This window comes from Podarcis vaucheri (genome assembly GCF_965113315.1).
Source record: "Podarcis vaucheri genome assembly, chromosome: 15".
Classification (NCBI taxonomy): domain Eukaryota; kingdom Metazoa; phylum Chordata; class Lepidosauria; order Squamata; family Lacertidae; genus Podarcis; species Podarcis vaucheri.
Window position 1 is genome coordinate 10,900,494 of NC_138753.1, and position 13,024 is coordinate 10,913,517.

At 45.7% G+C, this 13,024-nt stretch overlaps 1 protein-coding gene across 6 annotated transcripts in view; it reads right to left on the bottom strand.

Moving 5' to 3' along the window:
- The window catches only part of AUTS2 (activator of transcription and developmental regulator AUTS2), a 679,139-nt gene that overhangs the window by 115,541 nt on the left and 550,574 nt on the right, over positions 1 to 13,024 (bottom strand). The window lies entirely within an intron of this gene.

A 13,024-nucleotide genomic window follows, 5' to 3' on the forward strand; every position in this document is an offset into this window, starting at 1 on the left:
GATGAAGCATACTGTAGAAAGGGGCAATGTATTGGTGGCCAAAGACTGCCTTCTCTAGCCTGGAGGCCTCCAGATGTTTTGGGCTTCAATTCCCACCAGCCCCAGTTGCCCCAGCTGTGCTGGCTGGGTTGATGGGAGTCATAGTCCAAAATATCAAGAGAACACCAGGTAGGTGAAAGTAGCCTAAGCCTTAATTTGATGAAGTAAGAGGAGGTAACAGGTGATGAGGGACTACCTTGGCAGAAGAGAGGCCTTAAACTAAAAATGGTGCAGGGAACATCATTTCCTGATGGATATTGAGAGTCTAGCATTGGTCTTGCTGTGTGGGAATAAGCCTTCCCCACTGCCTGGCACTCTCCCAGTCTCAAAGCCCTACTTTTGAGAGTTGATATTTCATTCCCTTCCCAGCTGAAATCTTAAGTCATCCTCTGGGTACATATCAGCAACGTGTTCCACACACACACACACACACACACACACACACTGAACTGTAATTTGTTTTACGCTGGTTTTAATATTGTATTTTTAAATAGCTGCAACCTGCCTTGGGTCCTAATGGTAAGAAATCTAAGAAGAAGAAGAAATATTACTATTATCAACAGCACTTTACCACTCGGCAACAACAACTCTTCTTCATAGTACGCACAATTGTGGTGAAGATCTTGAATTTTCAGAATATATCATTCCAACTTCTTTAAATTGTCCCCCTCACTCAATGACAACATCACTGGCAATGTTTACCCACATCCTCGGTGTGGGGCAGTCATGGACCCCAGAGCTGGATTCTCCCTCCTTAGGGCATGGAGGTCAAGGATTCTGAACCAGAAGGGAAAGAGCACACAGGGCCTCCTCCCACCATCTCTGGGGATAGTGCTTCTCCAGCATGAGGATGTGGCACTGCTGTCCCCAGTCAGAGTACTCCATTGCAGAAGTCGAAGTGGGACCCCAAACTTCCCAACTCTATTGCAGTAAGAGAGTACTGGAGCGTGATTGATGATGGCTGGTGCCTACTGGGACATAGAAGTAAGGCCATAGGTTGGAGGCAGCGACAGGCAGAGCCAACTAATTTCAGTTTTGTCCCCCTCTTCTTCCCTGTTGAGTTGCACAAAGGCAAACCAAGATTAAGGAGGAGGATGCTGAAAAGCAGTGCCACACTCTGGGCTGGATGTGAAGAAGAAGAAGAAAAGGAGGAGGAGGAGGTTTAGACTTGATATCCTGCCTTAAGGAGTCTCAAAGCGGCTAACAACAATCTCCTTCCCCTTCCTCCCCCACAAAGGTGAGCAGTGTGGGGGCACTGAAGTTGGTTGGGCAGTGCCCCACTTGCTCTAATGGACCATTCTCCCCAGTCACTATCTCCACTGAAAACTGAGTGAAAAGTAAATAGAGGCAAACAGAAACATGAGAAACTGCTTTGTCCAGAAACTCCCAGGTTCCACCCCTAGCATCTGCTGCCTGAAACCCTGCAAACCAATTCCAGTCAGTGTGGACAAAACTGAGCTGGATGGAACAAATAGAAGGCGACTTCCTATGCCCCCAGTTGCACCTGGGCACTGATGCCAATGTGCTAAGGCAGCGGTTTTCAACCTGTGGGTCCTCAGATGTTGTTGGACTACAACTCCCATCATCCCTGAGCTCTGGCCTTGCTAGCTAGGGGTGATGGGAGATGTAGTCCAACAACATCTGGGGACCCACAGGTTGAAAACCGCTGTGCTAAGGGAAGGTGCAGACCAGAGCCAGTGTACTGTTGTCTGTTTGTCCCACTCCAACGTGAGTCGTTCCCTGCTCTGACTGACCGGCTGCTATTCTCCAAGATCTCAGGCTAAGAACCACCTTTTCCATCACTTGCTACCTGATCCTTTGAACTTGGGGAAACCTTCTGCATCCCAATCACCTGTTCTTGGGGGCTCCTGAAATGGAATTCGAGTGCTATTTGGAATTTACTTGCCCATCTGAATGATGCCAGTGCTGCCAATGGAAGATTAAACAGTTCCCTCCTTTCTGGTGGCATCATGCCAAAGAGACATAGAAAACTGGAATCTGGATTGTACTTTTTGTTTGGTCTTCAAGGAAGGAAAGAAGGAAGGAAGGAAGGAGGGGATGATTCTCCAGCCCCCGCCTCCTCCCTCCCTGCTACCCCTGGCGCGCTACTCAGGCGCTTCTCTTTAACGAGCAGCTCCAAATGACAGCTTTAATCACTGCCTCTGGCCACTGAAAGAGGACGCTAATGATAGGAAAGAACAGAGAGCCATTTGCATCAATCAGCTAGGGTCTAAATCACTTTTTATGATAATGCGCCGAAGCGGAGAAGAGTGTCTCTGATGTCTCCTGCATGATGATGTACTGCAGGGCTGTCTCCTCTTCTCAGACCTCCACATAAATCTCTGAAAGATGCCCCCCACAGCCCCGCCCTGTGCCAGGCAAAGATGGGCCTATTTTCTACACCATTAATGATCTACCACAAGGGTAGAGTCAGAAGAGGTTAAGCAATCAGTTCGCTCGGCTCCTGCTTTCCGTGGGCAAAGCCCCACCTCTAAGAAAGCCCGATGGTGTGTGGCAGGGTAGGAGGGGGGTGCAGAGAGAGAGAAAGAGAGAGAGAGAGAGAGAGAGAGAGAGAGAGAAATCCCTTGAACTGAGCAGCAAGAAAAGCCAAATCTTGCAAGCCAGAATATCCAAGGCAAATGTTGCAATTCTATTTCTGTGGTTTGGGGACTAACAGATGGGCAACAAAAGCAGGCCCTGCAAGCCCTTGTGGTCACAAAGAGACCTAAACTGCAAGCATAAAATACCCATCATCAGTGGTCTGATGGTTGCTTCTGTGCTTGAACACAGAGCGTAGAACCACCAGCCTCATTTAGATATCTCTCTGGACATATGGACAACCTACATTAATTTAAATGTTTAAGTCAAGGTGGAGGGAATCGTTTCCTTCTTGATGTCAGCTGACAACATTGAGAATTTTTCTTTTACATTTGCAAAAGTTGCGCGCGCACACACACACACATTTATGAGTTATGCACAATCAAACTAAAATTCCTAGCTTGTATTACTGGCACAGACTGGCATGGCGGGCACAAATAAAACCACCACCATCACATAGAATTGTAGAGCTGGAAGGGACCACGAGGGTCATCTAGCCCAACCCCCTGCAATGCAGGAATCTTTTCCCCAATGTGGGGCTCGAACCCACAGCCCTGAGATTAAGAGTCTTATGCTCTAGTGATTGAGCTCCCTTCCCCCCCCCAAGAGCATTCAGGGTTTTGTTACAGTGAGTTTCATGGCCCGAGCGGGCATTTGACCCTGGTCTCCAACACCCTTCTGGTTCAGCACTCTTGACACTACTCCATGCTGCCTCTCTTATTCGATATGGGGGGGGGGGGAGAGAGAGCAAAAGTTGCTGCAAAAGTAATGGAACACAGAGTGGAGCAGTAGTTAGAGCTTGGTTACCAGATTTTTTCCAATGAATTCAGGGACACTTTTCTTTTTTTGAAGCTGAGTAGCAACAGGGAGTCAGTAGTGGGGATGGTGAGGCAAAAGACCCTGTGCCCAAGCATACATGCATATTGTATAAAGGTGCAAAGCCCTTCTTTTGCACCCCCAATCTTCTGCCCCCTTCCCCCTTTGTTTGACAGATCGGGGGAGGCTCGGGAGTCGTGGGCGGACAGCCGTTGCCCAGTTTTTTAAAACCTCTGCGCATTTATGTTTCACAGGGTGCAAAAAAATGGTTTTGCACCTTGCCGTGCAGAGAAACCATGTGCCTTGCGGCCCTCCTGGGCAATGGCTGCCCACCCACGACTCCCAAGCCTCCCCTGATCTGTCAAAACAAAGGGGGAAGGGGGCAGGAGATCTGTACCGCCGGACATCCCCGGTTCCCCTTCAGCAGTGGTGGTGGCAGCGAGCAGTGAGCAACTCCTGAAGCCAGCCAGGGCCAAATGCGCTACCAGGCTGGCTCTGGGCTGCTGAGGCTGCCGCTGCCACGTTTCCCAGGGACAGATTTGCAAATCTGGGGACATTCCGGGGATGCAATTTGTCTGGGGACAGATTTGCAAATCCGGGGACTGTCCCCAGGAACCAGGGACATCTGGTAACCCTAGCTTAGAGTGCCAGCCTAGGACCTGGAATTCAAGGTTGAAATCCCCACACAACCGTGGAGCTCACTGTGTGGCCTTGGACCAGTCGCCTGCCTCTCGGCATAATCTACCTCACAGAGTTGTTGTGAGGATGAATGGAGAGGGGGTGGGATAAATGTGAATACCACCTCAAGGTCCTCGGATAAAAGTGGGATATAAATGCAGTGATAAATAAATAAATTGCCTTACTAATACAACCACAGAGTTGAAAGAGACGCCAAGATTCATCTGGTCCAACCTATGCCAATCAATACAGGAAATCCATTACCACATCATCCCTGATTGGCTGCACTAACCACCTGCTGCTCAAAAACATCTAGCAAAGGAGATCCCAACACATTTTGTGGCTGTCTGTTCCACTGTCAAACAAGCACCAGAACATTCTTTTTAATGCTCAGTCTAAACCCATTTTCCTTTTCTTGGGGGGGGGGGTAATCTTGAGGTTAAATCTCTTTTCTTGTATTTTGAACCCATACATAGAAATGCAGTCGGAAGGGTCCTCAACGGTCATCTAGTCCAATGCAATGCAGGAATCACAGCTAAATAATCGCCGGCAGACCAGATGACCCCCAGGTCCAAAGCTACAATTCTGTGATTCCAAGGGGGGGGGGAGAGATACCAATGGCATCTAGGCCATCCACAGCCCCAGCATGCTAGTTTTACAAATTAAGCCTTTGTCACAGGATCAAGCTGTTAATGCACTAGTCAAAGAAGAAAGATGATTTTGCCAGCTGTAGCCCTGGTAAGTTTTCTTTTTAATGACTCTCTCTTAACAGCTTCCCCCCTCCATTACATTGCTTTTTATTACCAAAAGGAGTTGGGGAGGGGAATAAAATCTTCAAAAGTCCATTTGATCCGCCAGCATGATGTTCTCTGTCCACCAGGAGTTCATTTAAAGCACTGCCGTGAAGACAACAGTGTCTGCGTGGCTCATTTTCATGTCAGCCGCATACGATTCCTTAATGTTGCCTTGCTTTGCTTAAGCGGAATGCCTGGCGCATAAAAGCTGGAAATATACAAGCAGATCAAATGCACCCTTTGAAGTGTATTACAATGAAATATCTCTTAAAATGCACACACGCTGCAAACACACAAAAGAGGGGGGGCGCCTATTAAACAGCTAACAATATCTACATTGCATTTCGTTTTATTCCTCTCCCCCTCTGGTGAGCCAAAAAGAATAAGCAGGGAGGTTGATCCCTTACAGCTCTAACCTGTGTGATAAATCCTGTTTCAGCAATAACAACAAAAACAGCACTCCTTTTTTGTGGGGGGAGATGCATCTAGCCTTCAACAATGCACTGGTGAAGAGTGGAAACTGTGCCGACAGATCAAATGAAGTCTTTGAGGTTTATATCTTAAAGTAAGGGAACCAATACATCAAGATCGATCCCAACACGGAACTTGGTGGGGTATTGTGTGGGGAGCTGCAACACATTTTTAAAGGTAAACCTGATTTCCGTCCTTGGGTCTTATTATTCAAGCACAATGAGATCTTAGTATTCAAGTTTCTTCTTGGGGAGCAAAGGTCCCAGTCAAATAGAACGTTAAGACCAGTTTCTCATTTCCCCACTCCTAAGCTCCATTCTTCACATCAGTCTGCAATAATAACAGAAGAGGTTTGCATGGAAATTCACTGGTATTTTAGTGTGACTCTTTCCAAATATCCACAGTTTACCATGCAATTTTTTGCTTCATTTGCACATTTCTGCAAACTAGTTTCGCCCCCAAGGTAATGCATGTTTTATGCACACTTTATGCACATTTTTGCGCCCTGTACTTGGCTGGGGAACTGCATTATAAAATTCAAAGCAAGGTGATTTCTGAAGGACAGTTGTGTTTTTGTTTGTGTATTGTTTTGGAAAGTGGAAATTGGGCAGGTTCACTTTTAAATGCAAATTGAATTATTTTTTTCCTCCATTCTTCATTATGGTTGCCACTTAATTAAAAGAAAACCTAGTTGGTTGAGGGACCCATCCTAGGCTTCCTGGGAGAGCTAATGCCAGGCTATGGAGTGAGGTGGGAATGACCTGGCTATCAGGTTAAGTTCAAGGTGCTGGTTTTGGAGCATAAAGCCCTATACAGCTTGGGAGCCAAAATTGTTAATCATATAGAAGTTGTCATTGGAAAATAAAATTCCTAAATACTGAACCACCTTCTTCTTTAACCTGAAATGTAGTTTGTTTTCTTCCAAACTTTTACATTGTTCTCCTGACAAAGAGCCAGTAAGTCTGTTTCGCATACATTGCAGGTCGTATTTTTTCCACTGTTTTATCTTTTTGTAAACCACGTTGAGGTTTTGTTTTGCTTTTAACAATCAAACGGTGTACAAAATGCATGAAATGCATACATACACTTCACAGCCTGCCACTTTACCAAAGTTTCTGGCAAGATTCATAAACTCAGACAATTGATCACCTGGATCTAGGTCTCCAACATCATTTTAATGGCACTCTTATTTTCTGAATTATTAACTGGATTATAACATTACCTGCTCTGAGATCACCTATCATGAAATGTGGAATATAAATATAGAATAAAACAAACAATGCCCTGTACTGGAATCCCTCCCCACATTTAGTAGCTGACCATTGTGTACTTAGTGTCTGAATGTGACTTCTATGTGTGTTCAACTGAGTGAGCATAGGAACATGCAAGAAACAGGGGATGGAGGGGGCACGGTGTGCATGTGCATCACTAACCCTTCCTACAGATATTGAGCCCCTGTGTGATCAGGCAAAATGCTAAAATAGGGCTCAGGTGGAATCTTGAAACCTACCCAACCCACCCACCTGCCTTCAGAAACACATACAGTGGTACCTTGGTACAGTGGTACCTCTGGATGCGAATGGGATCCATTCTGGAGCCCTGTTTGCATCCTGAGCAGAACACACCCTACATTTGCGCTTCTGTGCATGACATCATTTTGAGTGTCTGCGCATGCATGAGCGGCGAAACCCAGAAGCAACCCGTTCCGTTACTTGTGGGTCGTTGTGGAACGCAACCTGAAAACGTTCAACCCGAGGCATCTTTAACCCAAGGTATGACTGTACTCGAATAGCTTGGCTCCCAAACAAATCGGCCCCCAAATGCTGCATACCCGAAAGTAAGTGTTCTGGTTTGCAAATGTTTTTTGGAAGCTGAACGTCCAACGCAGCTTCCACTTGAGTGCAGGAAGCTCCTCCAGCCAATTGGAAGTTGTGCCTTGTTTTTTGAACGGTTTCGGGATTCGAACCGACTCCTGGAACGGATTAAGTTGGAGAACCAAGGTCCCACTGTATTACAATTTTTTTTTGGGGGGGGGAACCTCTTTGGATGCAATCATTATTAGTTGTATACAGCATGCAAATATCGTATCCCATTTGAGAGGGGAAGATACTACTCCCCGCTGACTCCATTGTGCCCCTCCTGCTACCCCATAGATTGCTTTGATCATAATATTGCTGGATTTCTGATGAATAGCAAAGATCAAATCAACATACACTTGAACGCTTCTCACTCATCCATTTAATTTGCCACTAGTCACCTACGGTGAAGCTAATTGTACAGAAAAGTCAGAGTATTGAGAAAACATTACTCATGGCAAGCAACTACCCAAAGGGATTCTGGTGGAAGCCTACTTCTCAATGTAATCTGTAAAACTCAACGGCCCCAGAAATGTTATACATTTATTAAGCATTGCGCTTTGTGAAGAAATATCTGAAAATGGGGTCGGGCTATGGATTGATGGTGAGATTCATGCTTGGGTCAATGGTCTGACTCAATGTGAGGAGCCTATATAGGCTCAAGCCACCCAGTTGTATGAAGCTGGCTGTATTCATGCAGCAGTTCATTCAATTGCCCTGTTTGCCTAACTGTTAATTTCCATATTATATTTTAGCTTTTATGTAATGTAAAAGCCACTTCCAGAAAATGAATGGAATATAGAGCATATTTTGCACCGATTTCCATGTTATTTGATTCCATTTTAAAAAAATCCATTTGCAACCCTCTTAAGCCTTTACACTTGTGGGAGTAAAGTGACCAAATTTGGGGTGGTTTACTGGCATACAGTTCTTTCCTATTTTTTCCATAGTGGATGTGGAGGAATGATGAGAGGAACCAGCTGGGCAACCCCTAAGGGAAGAAGGCAGTGGGACGACGGTGTGTGGTCAGAGAGAGAAGAGGGAGAAAATTGGGTGGAGGAGGTTCTGGAAGCTGAAGAGGTAACAGGGTTTTGTGAGCAGGGAGAGTCTGTGGCAGAGAGAAGTCTAGAAGCAGAAGCAGAAGCGGGGGAGGAGGGAGGCCAAGAGACAGAGATGAGTCGAGCTGGTGAAGAAGCCAAGATGTATTCCCCTCCTGCTGTGAGAAGCTTCCCCCTGCCTCGGACTCCCAAGACCAGGAGAGGTATGAAGTGTGAGGAGCAAAGACAGCCATGCTGGTGTGTAGTCTCAGATTAATTGGGAAAGACCTGAGGGAGGAGGAGACGTATGCAACTATGGGAAGCTGGGGACCATGCATGCCATTTTGCGTAAACAATTCCCCCTAAAATAATGTACATTTGCATGTTATTTTCACCAATATGTGCATTTATATGAACACTTTATTCCCCTATATGCATTTTTTGTTCACAATGCTTGCCAAGAGAATCACATTGCAAAATTCAGACAAATGTAAATTTTGAAGACTTTCTCTGTTTCAGTTTGTGCATTGTTTTGGGAAATGCAATTTAAGTAGTTTTGTCTTTAAATGGGAACTGAATCCAAGTCTCTCTCCCACCTTCCCATTATTATACTGGGATGGCAGTTATACCACCCATTGGAGTCTAGTCCATTGGAGTGAAATTGGGCCAAACATTTTCCTCTCCTTGATTAAAATTTAGTCAGGAGCTGAGTAGTCAAAAATGCTTTGTGTGCTTCCCCATAAACAGCATATTTTAGCCAGGCATGTATATTTTGGTCTGCCTCCTCCCTTTCTCAAATTTTCCATCTGCACTATGCATTTAAAGTGGTATTATGGCACTTTAACCATCATGGCTCTCCCCCCACCCCCAGACAATCATGGGAATTGTCATTTGTCAAGACTCTTCCCCTCACAGAACTCCAATTCCCAGAGTTCCCTGGGAGGAGGGATTGGTTGTTACACCACTCTGGAAACTGTAACTCTGTGAGGGAAATACGGTTCTCCTCACAACTCTCAACACCCTTAACAAACTATAGCTTCAAGAATTATTTGGGGGAAGCCATGATGGTTTGAGTGACATCATAGTGCTTTAAATATATGGTGCGGATGTGTCCTTAAATAGGAATACTATCCATCTCACAATTAAGGCTTTTTTTCAGCTAGAACTCACCAGAATTCAGTTCTGGCACCTCTCAGGTGGATGCCATTGCCATTCTAAGAGAACAAGGGAGGCATTCATGGTGAGCTCCAGAACCTCTTTTTTTCTAGAAAAATAGCACTGCCCACCATGGTGGAGAAGACTATGGCTATAACAAGCTGCAGCTCCCAAGATTCTTTGGGGGAACCATAATTGCTGAAAGTGTTATGCTGCTCCTTTGAATATATATAGTGCATATAAGGCCAGATAGGAGAGTTCAATCTGCTTCTCGCTCCTCTGAGAAGCCAACTGGTAGGAACCGGAGGAAAACCAGATAAGAGCTAATCTTGTTTGAACAAATTAAAAAGAGCCTTTAGAGGAAATGCCACCCCACTGGTTCAGCCATATATTACCTGTTGCTAAATCACTTGAAAGCAGATGGAGGCGACCCAGGTGACAACAATGGAACATGTAACCGCAGCGGGACACCCACCGCTCAGAAACAAAACACACATTGCATTGGAGAGTGTCTTGAGACTTGGACACCACAGGGGAACGGAGAGCAATTTTAGACTCCTAACCAAAACATTCCATGTTTGATCCCTAACAAAGCAGTTAAGATCAACACCTCCACCTCCCCCAGAGAGAAAAGCGAGAACCGGCGACAGGAGATTACTCTAGAGGAACAGAGTCTAAATTGAGGCACACTGGTGTTGCTTCTCCTGTCTCCTGATTTTCCATATTATAGGGCAATTAACCCCTTGGGCTCCTCTTACTGGCTGCCAGCCAGCCACAGACGCCTGTGTGTACAGTCAGGGCCTCTCGCATCACCAGCATAGGGAGAGGAAGCGCCCATGTTGAGCGCCGGTCTCTCAGTTGTTGCTTGTGTAGCATGCCACAATGCAGGCTTGCTACAGTGCAGAGCTAAACCAAAACTGGATCCTATTAGAAAAAAGTGAGACAGAGAGCATTTTGGCAATAAAATAAATTTGAGGGATGGGATAACTTTGTTGATTTCAGTTTCTCATTTTTCCAGTTCTCAACATTTCCTCATCAATTTTATACACACACACACACACACACACACACACACACACACACAGGTCCGTATGAAAGGCCATCAGCATTTCAGTACAAATCAATTGTTTCAGTTCATGTATCATTTCTGAAAGTGTGGATCTTATAGCTTCACCTTTCATGGAAACTGAATCGAATTCCTCCCCCCACATCCCTAGATGGGAGACATAATTCTAGAGCTCTGTGTGGGTTACTTATTGGAATGAGTGATGGAAGCACTTACTAAAGTACAACCGTACCTTGGTTTTCAAAGAGCTTAGCTCTCGAACGTTTTGGCTCCCAAACACTGCAAACCTGGAAGTGACTGTTCCAGTTTGTGAACTATTTGGGGAAGCTGAACACCCATTATAGCTTCCGTGGCTTCCGATTGGCTGGAGAAGCTTCCTGCAGCCAATCAGAAGCGGCATTTTGGTTTCCAAACATTTTGGAAGTCGAACCGACTTCCGGAACAGATTCCATTTGACTACTAAGGTATGACTGTACGGAAATCTGAACTTTTTTTTTTTTAAGCTTCCTAGAGTCTAGGAGAAAGGGAAGAGTTGAAGGGAAAGCACCATCCCATGGCTCCTGCTAAATTGCCAGCAGGCAAAGTAAGCTGACTGGGGAGGGTGGCACTGCCTGAGCTGCCATGATCATGAAGAGAAAAAATGAGGAGTGGAAGCACCGTGAGGGTAGCCTGGGTGATATGATTATTTTGTGCCAGCCCTGTTGTTATTATTTTTATATAAAGGTTTTATATAGAGCCCGTAGGGGCGCAGGTGGCGCTATGAGTTAAACCACAGAGCCTAGGACTTGCCGATCGGAAGGTTGGCGGTTCGAATCCCCACAACGGGGTGAGCTCCTGTTGCTCGGTCCCAGCTCCTGCCCACCTAGCAGTTTGAAAGCACGTCGAAGTGCAAGTAGATAAATAGGTACCGCTCCGGCGGGAAGGTAAACGGCGTTTCCGTGCGCTGCTCTGGTTCTCCAGAAGCGGCTTAGTCATGCTGGCCACATGACCCGGGAGCTGTATGCCAGCTCCCTCGGCCAATAAAGCAAGATGAGCGCAGCCGCAACCCCAGAGTCGGCCACGACTGGACCTAATGGTCAGGGGTCCCTTTACCTATAGAGCCCGTGGGTCAGTCTTGGCCTACCAGTGTGTTCAGATTGGCCTGTGAGGTGAGTTTCTCCCCAGACCACTCCCACTTGCCCATCAGCTGCTGTCCACGGGTGACATCATCAGCTGACTAGCAGAGAACTTCAGTCATACTCGGTGCTTCTTTGCCAACATGATCTCCACAGTGAAGCTTTCACGGTGTCAACCAGGGATAGCCAACGTGGTGCCATGCAGGTGTTTAGCACTATATAACCCATCAGCCATGGCCCATGGTAAGGGAGGGATGAGAACTCTAGTCTAAAACAGCTCAAGGTTGCCCACATAGGCTACCCTTGATGTTAAAGGATGGCTTATTGGGGGCGGGGAGTAAATTTTGGTTTCCTTCTGGTATCCTGGGAGCAATCCATACTGAGTTTTTGTTCTTCCTTGTATAAGAGGGCCAGGAAGCAAAACAGCACAGATTTTAGACTTATCACTGCAGATTGCATCCTTCATCCTAGAGCAATTCCACGCCCACCAGTTCTTTCCTGACTCCAAAGCTTCTCCCTTGAAATTACTCATCTCGCTCAGTCATTAACAGAGATGGTTTAAGCACTCAAGAGAAATGTGTGTTTGTGTCTGAGGGGGGAGGGGTTGTGTATTTTCTTCCACAACATGCCCAAACGAAGATATTTTTTTTGGGGGGGGGAATCCCACCACTTTCGCCAAGCTTCATTCTATTTTCTGAGTTGAATAGTATATCCATCCACATGGGAACAAAGGAGAAATTTTGTGATAAGAGTTCTTTGCTGAAGACACAAAGTGCTCAGCAACTAAATTATCCCTTGGGTTAACTTAAAATGTTCCATTCTATCCATTACTCAAACGTAGGGGTGGGTGAATATGCCAAGTTTGGTTTCTCTCAGTTTCTCATTGTTCCAGTCTGAAGTTCAGTTTTCCGTACTGGCACATAAGTTTGCAATTTCTTAAATTAAAAAGAAGTCCCCATGAAACTTCCTCAGTGTTTCGGAGCGAATTTCTCCTGATCTACTCAGTTGTATGAGTTGTATGCAATTTTGCCAAGTGCACACATTTTTGCAAAGCAATCTCCCTAATATAATGCATTTTTTTGAACGTCGTTGTCACCAAAATGCACATTTCTATGCAGACTTTGTACCTTTCAGACATGTTACTTGACTGGAGAACTGCACTGCAAAATTCAGAAGAGTGAATTTTGCAGGGTGGCAGTCCTTAAGTGTTTGCATTGTTTCAAAAGCTGTGCATTTCTTCATTTCACCTTTCGGGGCAAATTCGAATCAGATTTCTCTCCCATCCTTAGAGGTAACCCTCCTGTCTGCCTCTGAAATTAATGCAGGTTAGACCCATTAGACAGAGTGAGGTAAGGCATTCTTTGCAACTAAGTGCACACTTTGAATTTGACACAGGTCT